This window comes from Haemaphysalis longicornis, unplaced genomic scaffold (assembly GCF_048455015.1).
Source record: "Haemaphysalis longicornis isolate Haplotype H1 unplaced genomic scaffold, Haemaphysalis longicornis Haplotype H1 scaffold_6, whole genome shotgun sequence".
Classification (NCBI taxonomy): Eukaryota; Metazoa; Arthropoda; class Arachnida; order Ixodida; family Ixodidae; genus Haemaphysalis; species Haemaphysalis longicornis.
Window position 1 is genome coordinate 103896369 of NW_027526407.1, and position 15105 is coordinate 103911473.

At 43.5% G+C, this 15105-nt stretch overlaps 4 non-coding genes across 4 annotated transcripts; 2 read left to right on the forward strand and 2 right to left on the reverse strand.

Moving 5' to 3' along the window:
- Positions 1-72, forward strand: Trnag-ucc (transfer RNA glycine (anticodon UCC)). Its single transcript has one exon. It is a non-coding gene; the product is annotated as a tRNA-Gly (tRNA).
- Positions 73-4336: 4264 nt separating this feature from the next.
- Positions 4337-4408, reverse strand: Trnag-ucc (transfer RNA glycine (anticodon UCC)). The gene has a single exon. It is a non-coding gene; the product is annotated as a tRNA-Gly (tRNA).
- A 1728-nt stretch (positions 4409-6136) lies between these two features.
- Positions 6137-6208, forward strand: Trnag-ucc (transfer RNA glycine (anticodon UCC)). Its single transcript has one exon. It is a non-coding gene; the product is annotated as a tRNA-Gly (tRNA).
- Positions 6209-10346: 4138 nt separating this feature from the next.
- On the reverse strand, positions 10347-10418 carry Trnag-ucc (transfer RNA glycine (anticodon UCC)). The gene has a single exon. It is a non-coding gene; the product is annotated as a tRNA-Gly (tRNA).
- Positions 10419-15105: the final 4687 nt, after the last annotated feature.

Sequence of the window (15105 nt, forward strand, 5' to 3'; positions counted from 1 at the left end):
GCGTCGGTGGTATAGTGGTTAGCATAGCTGCCTTCCAAGCAGTTGACCCGGGTTCGATTCCCGGCCGACGCATTTCTTTTTTTCAAGTCTGATGGTTCCAATGTAGTGAACCCGCCATTGTTTCAGTTCGCGGTCTTTAATGCAGAAAAACGCTACTGACCAGTCGGTTCTTTCAGTTTCGCTGTTCGCCTTATAATTGTCGTGTCTACCCTCCATGTTCATTTTTATATGCTGCTGGTCTCATATGTGAACAATACTACGCACTTGTTCAAGGCGTTTGATGAAGAAAACGCGAATTTGGAGTCGTCTAGGCCACACATTTTAATTAAATAAGAGAAACTATTTCTACCAAAGATGTGTAGTTGCAGAAGGTCCTTTTCGTTAGTCCAAAGCAAGGATGCGACCAAGTGGCTCGTTCGTCTCGAACCATTTGCGTGCAGGGCTTTCCTCTTTACGGTAAAAGATGACATTAGCCAGCATGACGGTGGGATCCCACCTGTTGTGAGCGCTGACATGCTCGAACAGACTGAGCCAGTCGCCCACATCAACGTCGTCTGTCCCGGTGAAGAGGCCAGGTTCCCGGGGATGAGACAGGATAACCAGGGGTGTCGTCGACGTGGTCACTCTATCACCACACATCATTGCACAAGGCAGGGTGCGTTCACTACGAAGCTCCGTGGTGAGCGGTACGGGATAAGGTGTTGACACCGAGCCAGCAACCTCCACCAAGAATGTTACAAGGCGACGCAGAGAGGTCGTGTGGCGATATAGATGTATTTCCTAATGGTGAAGCGATGCGAGCTAGTGTCGCAGCAAGCGGCTGTCCCAAACGAGCACCCAGTGTTCTCTTTGTCGTCGTTTACGAGCGTACACCGCACGCGCTTCCACGTTTTTTGTCCTCGTAGTCTGCGATTCTTCCTGCAAACGCGTTTCCTACAATACGAAGTCTTGATTATGCGCCATCAGAGCAGCCTGTACGTTGTAGAACGCCACAGACGACACACTTGCTTTTTAATTAATAAACTTCATGGGCGGCACTCAAAGCTCAAAAACAGGTAGGCTTTTCCGTAAGCAAACTGAACGATGCGATGGCCGTGCGCAAGGTTTTTGACGCCATGTTGTCTTTTCGGCCTGTGTAAGGTACTGTCTCCCAAACTGCCGAAGTTTATGCATAATAAAAGCATTTGAGAAGCGTTTTATTTGGTGTAGTTTACCTTCAAATAATTCAAAAATGTTTAATGTGGGCTTTTTGTTGATAATTTCTGTTTTAGGCAGGGAAGCTTCGACACTAGCACATTTTGAAGTACGACAGTAAATCTAGGAATCGGCACACAAACCAATCACATAACAAGCCGCTACTTGGAGGAGGCGAAAATTGAGGAACATCCGCTCGCGAAAGGATTTTTTCGTTGCTTGCACCTAAGGCCATGTGTAGTTATGTAGTACTGAACTGATGTGAGCTAAGGTTCTGGCGCGCGGCGTCTTTGCTTGTTGCGAGCATCGCGGAAATGCAACGGCGGTTGGATAGGCCGTTGAACTGCGAAGTAGAATTCTTCAATCAAGGTACTGTATCAGCGCATCTGAAACTTTTCATAATGCTAGGTGCTAAGTACTAGAACTCGAGAATCGTATGTCCTTGAATGGAATCATTGTTTTCTGCATGACCTCTACAAAAGGACTCCACTTCGTCTTGAAATCGAATTGGTTTATGTCAGTCGTTATGCCGATCAGTGGAGTTAGCAAATCAGTACCAATGTGCATTAGAAAATGCGCGTTCATACGGAGTGAGATTTCCAAATGACTTACAACTGGAGTTGTGACCACAAATTTGTGATGAGAACACTGTCATTTGTATATAGAACTTCAAATTGCGCCTAATAGCGGTAAGTAGTTTTGTACTGTCGATGTAATCAGAAATGTGAGTTCCAATAGTTCGGCAGTGTTAGAATGTGGAGTTTCAATTGGGCACAAATGGTTTTCCATCAATATAAAAAAAACAAGATAAAAACTCGCGTGCCTTTTACTGCAAAAATCTATGGTCCTAACCAAATATGTCCTAACTACTGGTGTTTCGTATCGAGAACTCAGATGAGGCACATGCTTTCTCCAGATAATATGAAAGCTTTCGGTTTTCCCGCCCCTCTCTTTCAACAAATATTACCAATATGGTTTCCAGGCGCCTTTTGTGAAGCTCCGTTCGGGCTATGTATGGTACCTAAGCACAATAAAGCTTTGTGCCTGTGGAACGATCAAATAAAAAATAAGCAAAATTGTACAAAATTTATGGTCATCATTCTGCTGTCAGCGTTATTTCTAGGATAAACCGGGCGCATGGGTAAAAAAAGGAATACCATTTTTAACACACGCACACACACGCACGTGTACTGCCTATGAGCGACGTGGCGGCGCCACTGGTCGTTGGGCCTAATTAATGTTACCGCATACACAAGTACTTAGAAGAGAAAAATGGAGAGGTATTAATATGAAGTTTTTGCAAAAATGGAATGTTCTAGTATCGTGTGAAAGAGAGAGAGAAGGATGTTTACTGAAAAAGCAAAGTTTTGTCGTAATTTAGAACAACCTACATGCTTCTCATTATGTAAGAATACTAGAGGATATTTGCAATGGGTCCACAGCTACCATCATTCTCCGTAAGGACAGCAGTAAAATACCTATAAGGAAGGGCGTCAGACAAGGAGACAAAATCTCTCCAATGTTATTGACAGCATGTTTACAAGAAGTATTCAGAACGTTGGATTGGCAACAGGTGGGAGTAAGGTTAATGGAGAATACCTCAGTAACCTCAGATTTGCTGATGACGTTGCCTTGCTAAGTAACTCCTCGGACGAATTTCAAAGCATGCTTTCGACACTGGACAAACAGAGTAGGACAGTGGGCCTGAAAATTATTATGCAGAAAACCAAAGTAATAATGAATAACCTCAGGACAGCACAGCGGTTTGAGATAGGTGGCGAGGAAGCGGAAGTGGTAAGCGAATATATCTACTTAGGCCAAGTTGTGACCCCAGATCCCCACCATGAGGCATAGATAATTAGAAGGATAAGAATGGGGTGGAGTGCACATGGCAGACATTTTCAGATAATGAATGCCAGCCTACCATTGTCCCTGAAGAAGAAAGTGTATGACAGCTGCATCACCTACGGGGCAGAAACTTGGAGGCCCACTAAGAGGGTTCAACTTAAATTGAGAACGACTCAGCGGGTAATGCAGCGGAAGATGATAGGTGTAACATTAAGGTGCAAGAAGACAGCGGAGTGGGTCAGGGAACAAACCCGTGCAAAGGACATATTAAAAAAAATTAAAAAAAGAAAGGTACGTGGGCAGGGCATGTAATGCGAAGGCAAGATAACCGTTGGTAATTAAGGGTAATAGAGTGGATCACAAGAGAAGGCAAGCGTTGCAGGGGGCGGCAGAAAGTTAGATGAGCCGATGATATCAAGAAGTTTGCGGGGATAAATTGGTCGCAGTTAGCGCAGGACCGGGGTATGTAGAGATTAATGGGAGAGTCCTTTGCCCTGCAGTGGGCGTAGATAGGCTGATTATGGTGATGATGATGATGATGCTGACATGCTTCTCTCGGAATTAGTCATGCAAAAAAAAAAGGCCCTGGAAGGAGGGGGCACATAAGCGAAAACCTGACTTGAGCTTGCCGTGGAATGGTGGACTAACATGTTTAATTTTAAGCTTGATGGAGGCGAAAAGCAAAAACGACCGTGTGTACGAGATTTCGGCGCACGTTAAAGATCCACAGGTGGTCAAAATTAATCCGGAGCCCTCCACTACGGCGCGCCTCATCGCCTGCGTTGCGTCGGCGCGTTAAACCCTACAGTCAATTTTAAGCTTGGGTCACAGAATTAACAGTTTATAAATCAGGAAAAAAGCATCGAAAGACGGGTAGAAATACTTGTTTGCTTGGTTCTGCTTCGTGAGGGAAGTCCACGGTCTTAGAATAACCTTGAGAGTCCCTGTTTTGCTTTGGACTAACGAAAAGGACCTACTGCAACTAGACATCTTTAGTAGAAACAGTTTAACTTATTTATTAAAATGTGCGGCCTAGACGACTCCGAATTCGCGTTTTCTTCATCAAACGCCTCGAACAAGTGCGTAGTATTGTTCACATATGAGACCGGCAGCATATAAAAATATACATGGAGGGTAGACAAGACAATTATAAGACGACCAGCGAAACTGGAAGAACCGACTGCGCACTAGCGTTTTGCTGCAGAAAACACCGTGAACTGAAACAATGGTGGGCAGAATATCAAAGCTTGAAGGCTCACGACACTAGAAAAACAGTCACACTCAAAAAAAGACATGCGTCGGCCGGGAATCGAACCCGGGTCAACTGCTTGGAAGGCAGCTATGCTAACCACTATACCACCGACGCCGACAGGAACGGGGAAGGCTACCTCGCATCTTGAAGCGTTTATTCAGGGCAAGGAATCTGTTTTCGGCGGAGGTGGAGAAGAAAAGAAGAGCATATAGGTCACTGGACTTCGGCCGGTTCGGAGGGCGCTAAATTAAAACCGTGCCTTACCACCGTAGGCAGTAGGCTTGCGAATTAATACAGGCTGCATTCGCTGCATGGAGTAAATTACGTAAGTGTATATTGACGCTGTTTCCATTACAAAGAATAAAACTTTACGGACGATATTGAACGGAATATGTTGCGGGCAGTGAATGTGATCGCCTTGAATATGCATCCAGGCAGACAGAAGCGGAGCAGAGAGACCCCAAAGCAACAAGTGCAACACCGGAAATAAATAAATAAATAAATAAATAAATAAATAAATAGCCATGTATTAGGCATGGTGGACAGATCGGTCTTTTAGGGGATTGGAAGAAAAGGGGTGATTAAGCGTATGAAAGAAACTCTTCCTACGGAATACACAATCCGATGGTCTTTACAGCTTAATTCTCAATATTTGCTAGTTCATCATTACCACATCTTCGTGATGCTCTGTAAACACGTGTTGAAACGTGGAGAGTTTTTAACATATCTCAAGGGGTTGTAGCGAGTAGTAAGTTTCGCTACTTGTCTGCTTTGCCGGCGGAGCATATTGAGACTTCCACAATTTCGGGAAAATATTTTTACTGTTTGTATTCACCCGTACTGTTAGAGTTTCCTTTGTCTTTGTCGTTGACTTTTAACTTATTACACAAGGTGTCGCTCTTCGCCAGCTATACTTCTGAAGAATGGGCTGATAGCGTTAGAACAAATTCAAAGCCGCTACAGCCACAGCATGTACGGTTCCGGCAAAGTAGTGCTTCAGTGGTTCTTAGCCTCACAGCAAAACGAAAAAAAAACACATGTGACACTGAATATTTGGAAGGTTGTTTTCGTTTTCAGTCAAGATTGATTTTAAATAAAAACTGGCCATAATATTGACTGGCAATAAGCTTTAAATGACGTCCCAAAGTCGTTGTGGGAAGCACGCAATAATTGACGCCCCATCACCACTTCAGAAACGAGGCGGCGTGGGCACGCAGATGGGCTAAAAAAATCCTGGGCCATCTTCAGTGCACTGAAACGTGAGAATAGGTAGGTGAGTGATTTATTGAAATAGAAAGTAGTTAAGAAGTGGACTCCGGATATTTTGAACTCACTTGGGAGTTAACCAGCATACAACCCAGTCTGTGGGAAGGGGATATGTTAGAATAAATGGGCACAGAGAAAGAGGGAGCGGAAGAAAGAGATAAGGAATGCATTATGCGTGCAATATCCTGCAATATCCTGGATGGATATTCTGGATATTGATATTGGATGTTGGATGGATATCCTGGAGTGCAATATCCTGGATGGATATTCAAGGCGATCAGATTCACTGCCCGCAACATATTCCCGTAAATATCGTACGTAAAGTTGTATTATTTGTAATGGAAACAGCGTCAATATACACTTACGTAATTTACTCCATGCAGCGAATGCAGCCTGTATTAATTCGCAAGCCTACTGCCTACGGTGGTAAGGCACGGTTTTAATTTAGCGCCCTCCGGACCGGCCGAAGTCCAGTGACCTATATGCTCTTCTTTTCTTCTCCACTTCCGCCGAAAACAGATTCCTTGCCCTGAATAAACGCTTCAAGATGCAAGGTAGCCTTCCCCGTTCCTGTCAGCGTCGGTGGTATAGTGGTTAGCATAGCTGCCTTCCAAGCAGTTGACCCGGGTTCGATTCCCGGCCGACGCATGTCTTTTTTTGAGTGTGACTGTTTTTCTAGTGTCGTGAGCCTTCAAGCTTTGAAATTCTGCCCACCATTGTTTCAGTTCACAGTGTTTGCTGCAGCAAAACGCTACTGCGCAGTCCGTTCTTCCAGTTTCGCTATTCGTCTTATGATTGTGTTTCATACCCTCCATGTATATTTTTATATGCTGTTGGTCTCATATGTGAACAATACTACGGACTTGTTCGAGGCGTTTAATGAATAAAAGGCGAATTCGGAGTCGTCTAGGCCACACGTTTTAATTAAATAAGTTAAACTTTTTCTACTAAAAATGTCTAGTTGCAGTAGGTCATTTTCGTTAGTCCAAAGCAAAACTGGGACTCCCAAGGTTATTTTAAGACCGTGGACTTCACTCACGAAGCAGAACCAAGCAAACAAGTATTTCTACGGGTCTTTCGATGCTTTTTTCCTGATTTATCAACTGTTAATTCTGTGACCCAAGCTTGAAATTACACATGCTAGTCCGCCATTCCACGGCAAGCTCAAGTCAGTTTCTTGCTTTCGTGCCCCCTCCTTCCCGGGCCTTTTTTTTCTGCATGACTAATTCCGAGAGAAGAATGTCACCATAATAATAATTATCATCATCACCATCATCAGCCTATCTACGCCCACTGCAGGGCAAAGGACTCTCCCATTAATCTCTACATACCCCGGTCCTGCGCTAACTGCGACCAATTTATCCCCGCAAACTTCTTGATATCATCTGCCCATCTAACTTTATGCCACCCCTGCAACGCTTGCCTTCTCTAGTGATCCACTCTATTACCCTTAATTACCAACGGTTATCTTGCCTTCGCATTGCATGCTTGGCCCACGTCCATTTTTTTTTTAATTTTTACTAATATGTCCTTTGCACGGGTTTGTTCCCTGACCCACTCCGCTGTCTTCTTGCACCTTAATGTTACACCTATCATCTTCCGCTGCATTACCCGCTGAGTCGTTCTCAATTTAAGTTGAACCCTCTTAGTGAGCCTCCAAGTTTCTGCCCCGTAGGTGAGTACCGGTAGGATGCAGCTGTCATACACTTTCTTCTTCAGCGACAATGGTAGGCTGCTATTCATTATCTGAGAATGTCTGCCATATGCACCCCACCCCATTCTGATCCTTCTAATTATCTCTGCCTCATTGTGGGGATCCGGGGTCACAACTTGGCCTAAGTAGATATATTCGCTTACCACTTCCACTGCCTCGCCACTTATATCAAACCGCTGTGCTGTCCTGAGGTTATTGATTATTACTTTGGTTTTCTGCATAATAATGTTCAGGCCCGCGGTCCTACTCTGTTTGTCCTGTCTCGAAAGTATGCTTTGAAATTCGTCCTGAGCAAGGCAACGTCATCAGCAAATCTGAGGTTACTGAGGTATTCTCCATTAACCTTACTCCCACCTGTTGCCAATCCAACGTTCTGAATACTTCTTGTAAACATGCTGTCAATAACATTGGAGAGATTGTGTCTCCTTGTCTGACGCCCTTCCTTATAGGTATTTTACTGCTCTCCTTACGGAGAATGATGGTAGCTGTGGACCCGTTGCAGATATCCTCTAGTATTCTTACATAGTGAGAAGCATGTAGGTTGCTCTAAATTACGACAAAACTTTGCTTTTTCAGTAAACATCCTTCTCTCTCTCTTTCACACGATACTAGAACATTCCATTTTTGCAAAAACTTCATATTAATACCTCTCCATTTTTCTCTTCTAAGTACTTGTGTATGCGGTAACATTAATTAGGCCCAACGATCTGTGGCGCCGCCACGTCGCTCATAGGCGGTACACGTGCGTGTGTGTGTGTGTTAAAAAACGGTATTCCTTTTTTTACCCATGCGCCCGGTTTATCCTAGAAATAACACTGACAGCCGAATGATGACCATAAATTTTGTACAATTTTGCCTATTTTAATTGATCGTTCCACGGGCACAAAGCTTTATTGTGCTTAGGTACCATACATAGCCCGAACGGAGCTTCACAAACGACGCCTGGAAACCATATTGGTAATATTTGTTGAAAGAGAGGGGCGGGAAAACCGAAAGCTTCCATATTATCTGGAGAAAGCATGTGCCTCATCTGAGTTCTCGATACGAAACACCAGTAGTTAGGACATATTTGGTTAGGACCATAGATTTTTGCAGTAAAAGACACGCGAGTTTTTATCTTGTTTTTTTTTTTATATTGATGGAAAACCATTTGCGCCCAATTGAAACTCCACATTCTAACTCTGCCGAACTATTGGAACTCACATTTCTGATTACATCGACAGTACAAAACTACTTACCGCTATTGGGCGCAATTTGAAGTTCTATATACAAATGACAGTGTTCTCATCACAAATTTGTGGTCACATCTCCAGTTGTAAGTCATTTGGAAATCTCACTCCATATAAACGCGCATTTTCTAATGCACATTGGTACTGATTTGCTAACTCTACTGATCGGCATAACGACTGACATAAACCAATTCGATTTCAAGACGAAGTGGAGTCCTTTTGTAGAGGTCATGCAGAAAACAATGATTCCATTCAAGGACATACGATTCTCGAGTTCTAGTACTTAGCACCTAGCATTATGAAAAGTTTCAGATGCGCTGATACAGTACCTTGATTAAAGAATTCTACTTCGCAGTTCAACGGCCTATCCAACCGCCGTTGCATTTCCGCGACGCTCGCAACAAGCAAAAACGCCGCGCGCCAGAACCTTAGCTCACATCAGTTCAGTACTACATGGCGTTAGGTGCAAGCAACGAAACAATCCTTTCGCAAGCGGATGTTCCTCAATTTTCGCCTCCTCCAAGTAGCGGCTTGTTATGTGATTGGTTTGTGCGCCGATTCCTAGATTTACTGTCGTACTTCAAAATGTGCTAGTGTCGAAGCTTCCCTGCCTAAAACAGAGATTATCAACAAAAAGCCCACATTAAACATATTTGAATTATTTCAAGGTAAACTACACCAAATAAAACGCTTCTCAAATGCTTTTAGTATGCATAAACTTCGGCAGTTTGGGAGACAGTACCTTACACAGGCCGAAAAGACAACATGGCGTCAAAAACCTTGCGCACGGCCATCGCATCGTTCAGTTTGCTTACGGAAAAGCCTACCTGTTTTTGAGCTTTGAGTGCCGCCCATGAAGTTTATTAATTAAAAAGCAAGTGTCTCGTCTGTGGCGTTCTACAACGTACAGGCTGCTCTGATGGCGCATAATCAAGACTTCGTATTGTAGGAAACGCGTTTGGAGGGAGAATCGCAGACTACGAGGACAAACAACCTGGAAGCGCGTGCGGTGTTCGCTCGTAAACGACGACAAAGAGAACACTGGGTGCTCGTTTGGGACAGCCGCTTGCTGCGACACTAGCTCGCATCGTTTCACCATTAGGAAATACATCTATATCGCCACACGACCTCTCTGCGTCGCCTTGTAACATTCTTGGTGGAGGTTGCTGTCTCGGTGTCAACACCTTATCCCGTACCGCTCACCACGGATCTTCGTAGTGAACGCACCCTTCCTTGTCATCCTGTCTCATTCCCGGGAACCTGGCCTCTTTACCGGGACATACGACGTTGATGTGGGCGACTGGCTCAGTCTCTTCGAGCATGTCAGCGCTCACAACAGGTGGGATCCCACCTTCATGCTGGCGGATGTCATCTTTTACCCTAAAGAGGAAAGCCCTGCACGCAAATGGTTCGAGACGAACGAGACCGAGTTGACAAGCTGGGACGTGTTCAAAACGAAACTGAGAGACTTGTTCGGGAAGCCACTTGGTCGCCTCCTTGCTTTGGACTAAGGAAAAGGACCTACTCTAACTACACATCTTTAGTAGAAAAAGTTTGTTATTTAATTAAAATGTGTGGCCTAGACGACTCCGAATTTGCGTTTTCTTCATCAAACGTCTCGAACAAGTGCGTAGTATTGTTCACGTATGAGACCAGCAGCATATAAAAATGAACATGGAGGGTAGACAAGACAATTACAAGACGACCAGCGAAACTGGAAGAACCGACTGCGCAGTAGCATTTTGCTGCAGAAAAGACTGCAAACTGAAACAATGGCGGGCACAACATGAAAGCTTGAAAACTCACGACACTAGAAAAACAATATCACACTCAAAAAAAGAAATGCGTCGGCCGGGAATCGAACCCGGGTCAACTGCTTGGAAGGCAGCTATGCTAACCACTATACCACCGACGCCGACAAGAACGAGGAAGGCTACCTCGCGTCTTGAAGCGTTTATTCAGGGCAAGGAATCTGTTTTCGGCGGTGGCGGAGAAGAGAAGAAGAGAATATAGGTCACTGGACTTAGGCCGGTCCGGAGGGCGCGAAATTTAAACCGTGCCTTACTCCCGAGGACAGATGGCTTGGGAATTAATACAGGCTCCTTTCGCTGCATGGAGTAAATGACGTATTTGTCTATTGAGGTTGTTGCCATTACAAAGAAGACAACTTTACGTGGGATATTTACGGGAAAATGTTGCGGGTAGTGAATTTGATCGATTTGGCTATCCATCCAGGCAGACAGCAGCGGAGCAGAGACGCTCCACACCAAGAACTGCGAAAGAAGCAATAAATAAATAAATAAATAAATAAATAAATAAATAAATAAATGGATAAATAACAGAACTTCATTTGTCATGGTGGACACATTAGACTGCGAGAGGATTGGAAGAAAAGGGGGGATAAAACAAATAAACGAAGATCCTCCGGCCGAATACAAAATCCGGTGGTCTTTACAGTTTGATTCTCCTTATTTGCTAGATTATTACTAGCATATCTTCATGTTGCTTTGTATACGCGTATTGAAAGGTGGAGAGTGTTTAGATATTTTAAGGTGATGTAGCGAGTAGAAAGTTTCAGTGCTTGTTTGCTTTGCTGCGGAAGAAGTAGAGACTTCAGCAATTTCCAGGAAATGTTTTTAATGTTTGTATTTGCCCGCACTTTTAGATTTCCGTATCACTTCGCCGTCCGACTGTTTCTTTGTCTTTGCACGTAGAACTGTTTCATACCAATTACAGAAAGTTTCTCGCTTCACCCGGTATACTCATTAAGAATGTGCTGATAGCGTTACCAGTAATTCAACGCGGCTACAGGCACAGCATGTGCCTTTACGGCAGTATGATGTTCTTGGAATGTTCTTAGCCTCAAGCTAACACCGAACAAAACAGACGATTCAAAAGTTTTACAACCATGTTTCTGCGCAGTTACAAGGTTAATTTTTATTGAAAGCTGGCCGTGCTATGGCTCAAAGGTGACAATTCGGCTAATTCCCCCAGAAGATTAGTCGCTATATATAGTGTCTGAGCCCAAAATCGTTGTGTGACGTACCACATCTTTTGTGTGAAGCATGCCACTATTTAAGCCAAACCATTTTAGCAACGAGCCAGTGTGGCAGTGCAGTGGGCTAAGAAAAGTTGGCCGCATATCTGCTACTTTCGTTGCAAATGTCGCCAAAAGACAATAGTCTTTGTAGACTTTGCCAAGGAAATGCCGCCTTTGCTTTCCCGCTCACCTCTCATGCTGTTCCTGTACCGTCGCGCTCATCCCAAGGTAAACACACTAAAGGTTTGCACAAGGCGATTTGAATTTACCGCGTTCCACTGCTACAGGCCGGGTTCCTCGAGACGCGCGTGAATGGAGGCGGCCGACTACAAGGTTTATAGAACCGCGTGGCCGTGCTCCACGTGCGTTCCAAGCAGAACGTGGAACCTAGCTAGTGGAACCTTTCGTTGCTGTTGCCGCGTGATTTTTCATATGCCGCCAGGAGGCGGCGGTTTTCTGCAGTAGATGTAGAATATCATTTGTTATCTAAAAACCAAGAATCAATGAATTTTTAATAAAGGAACACTGTAAATATCCCTTGTGTACTAATTTCCTGTCTTATATTTGCGTAATTTCTTGTTCTTGTTCAACAAAGTTGACAAGTATGAATATATAAACCGTGCTTAGACGTTTACATTTGGCTGTGAGTATATAAGACTATTGCGCAATATGAATTTTACTTTAACCGGGTGGCTGAATCGAGTTACAGACAGACAGACCAAAATTTCTGGGTTTAAGTAGCCCAAGAAAGACTATCGTCTTTAAAAACATATTATCATTATTATTAAGTCTTCATACTCGCGATACCAAAGCGTTTCTGCCTTAAAAGAGCAACTAAATCTTTCCCCTCTCACCCTGCGCAGGCAATTTTTAAGGTTATCTTTTTTCCATGCACTGTACCATAACCCATCGGCATTCGCTCGCAAATTTATCGTTCCGGCACCATATACTTCGGCACGCGTAGATCATGCTTACAAAGTTATTCCTATTTTTGCCCGCACAAAAAAATATCAGAATTCTCCTCTTGTATTGGCCATAAACGAATGGAATTCTTTACCTGCAAACCTAGCCACACTAACAGACGCTTCTTCTTTTCAAACAGCACTTCTCTCCTTTTTAACGACTGAAAGCAATATCTAACTTTAATTTTATTGTGTCGGTTATGTTGTAAACATATTGGTTCTTGCCTGTACGACATCATATCGCTTGTTATTGTCTGTTTCGTAGTTTTGTTTAGCGTTGTACTGTGCGATTTCTGAGTGCAATTATTGTATTATTACTATTTTTCTTGCTATTCTGTTCACTCGATGTATTAGTGTGTAATACCTCAATCCCCCCCCTATGTAATGCCCACCCGGGCCCTTAGGGTACTTAAATAAATAAATAAATAAATAAATAAATAAATAAATAAATAAATAAATAAATAAATAAATAAATAAATAAATAAATAAATAAATAAATAAATAAATAAATAAAATATCCCAATTAAAACGGCGGTAATCTGGGCAAGTTGGTGCGCTGGCGCCTGGCAACAGGACGAAAAAAAGAAACTGACGAAGCGAGCACGATGGACGCTGACACCCAGCCAGTTTGCTTTAACGTTGGCTTTAACAGAAAGAAGAAAAATAACACATAAACAACTCTAGCCAACGTACTCTTGTCCGTTTTAGGAAGAGGAGGTTTTTAAAGAACGGGAGACGAGAGTGTGTGGGCTAGAGTAGTTGTCAACCCCATAAAACTGTCGTAAAATCTTGAAATGGCTCAACATAGCAATATGCGCGTGATGGACACTGCGCGTAGGTCACGTGTGGTTATTGTCTTATGTTTCTTGGTTCTCTGTTAACAGCACTAGAAAACAAAACAGTTTACTGAGTTATGAAATAGCGCTAGAAACTGTACCAACTGGCCCGCCTTCAATCTTTGTTGCAAACAGTTTACATTGATTACCTCCCGCGAGGCCACGATAAAGCCAGACTAAGGTGCAGGATAATATGCGCAAAAATACATCAGAATGCACATGATGTATGCAAAGACGCGTTGGATCCCGCCTTACGCATATTGGCGCAGAATTAATTTCAAAACGACAAAAGGCTAGGACAATTTAATTGGCTTACCTCAAAATGTCGCAGCAGTAAATACCCGTTCTTTGTTTGTCTGATTCACAGAAGCTATTGAGACCTGAAGTGGTGAGCTCAGTCATTATTCTTATATCCCTGCAGTGTTCACCCCGTGCGTGTGCGTGGGTACAGACTTGACGAATTTTGTAAATGCATTTTCTGAGATGTGCGTACAGGTCTTGATGGAAAAAGATTTGTAAAACTATTGTGCCTAGCTGGTACAAGTTTGTTACCCTGTGTACTTGAGAGCATGTCAAGTAATGAAGATAGTTTCAAATCACCATCGCCAATGCCGAAATCAGAAGGATGCACACACCTCTGCAAAACACTACATCTCCAGAGCACTCGGACGCGCGCAGCAGACGATTCCACTAAATGCTACATTGGCGGTAGTAGTCACTGGTACAAACAACTCGCAGAATTATGGTTCTACACCTCACACATTAGTGGAATAGGCAGTGAGTGCCCTGGTAATGCTCAGCACCTAGTTGATCTTCAATTAGGCGCTCGCTCATTGGTAACAACACAATGAGAACTATTCTTCCATCGTCGTTCGTCAAAGACATATTTTTATCTGTACCAGCAGAGTTTATTTGTGTTTTCAACTCGGATTTTCGGGTGCAATCGGTAAATGTGCATTAATTTTAATACAACTATAAATCTTATTGTCAACAACTCCAGCCACAGCGAATCGCGGTTGCCCTTGTAAGGCTTTTAATGAATCAGTGTTGAGAAAGTCATTCCAGCCGGCATTGTGTTGGCGATGCAAACGAGCTCATGGAACACACTTAGACACCAATACCCACGTGCCCTGAAGGCCCATTTTTTATGCCATCATCGACCGTATTGTCGCCACTCATTTCGCCCCATTACACGTCGTCACACAATTTGTCATTAGCACACATTCTGAGGTGTGAAAGGCCACGAGAAAAACGAAAGTGTAAATGCGGGAGTGTGCCTTTGGACCTACGCGAGATGTTAAAGCAATTGACTTCCTTTTCTGCGGGTGCAGTACCGGTCTTTAGGAAAAGGTGTTGGCACTGGTGGTATTGTGGTGAGCATAGCTGTAAAGTCTAATAAGGCACGTTGTTGGCCTAGTTGGTCGATCATATTCAAGAGGTGTACAGAGCAAAAAAATACGAAAGACAAAGAATACACGAGGGCAAAGCGCTATGTCCTCGCGCATTCTTTGTCCTTCATCTTTTTCTGCGATATACATCTCTTAAATATGAGCATAGCTGCCTTTCACGCAGTTCACCCGGGTTCGATTCCCGGCCGACGCACATTCTTCTGTTTTGAAATCTGCAGTTTCATGCTTACATGACACCATAATCGCTGGTCCCTGAAGCTCAATACCCTGAGGTCTGAATGCCACATCATTGGTTTGAAGAAGCGGAGGCTCGAAAATATAAACTAGGTTGATAAAACTAAGCTGAACTTCTTGA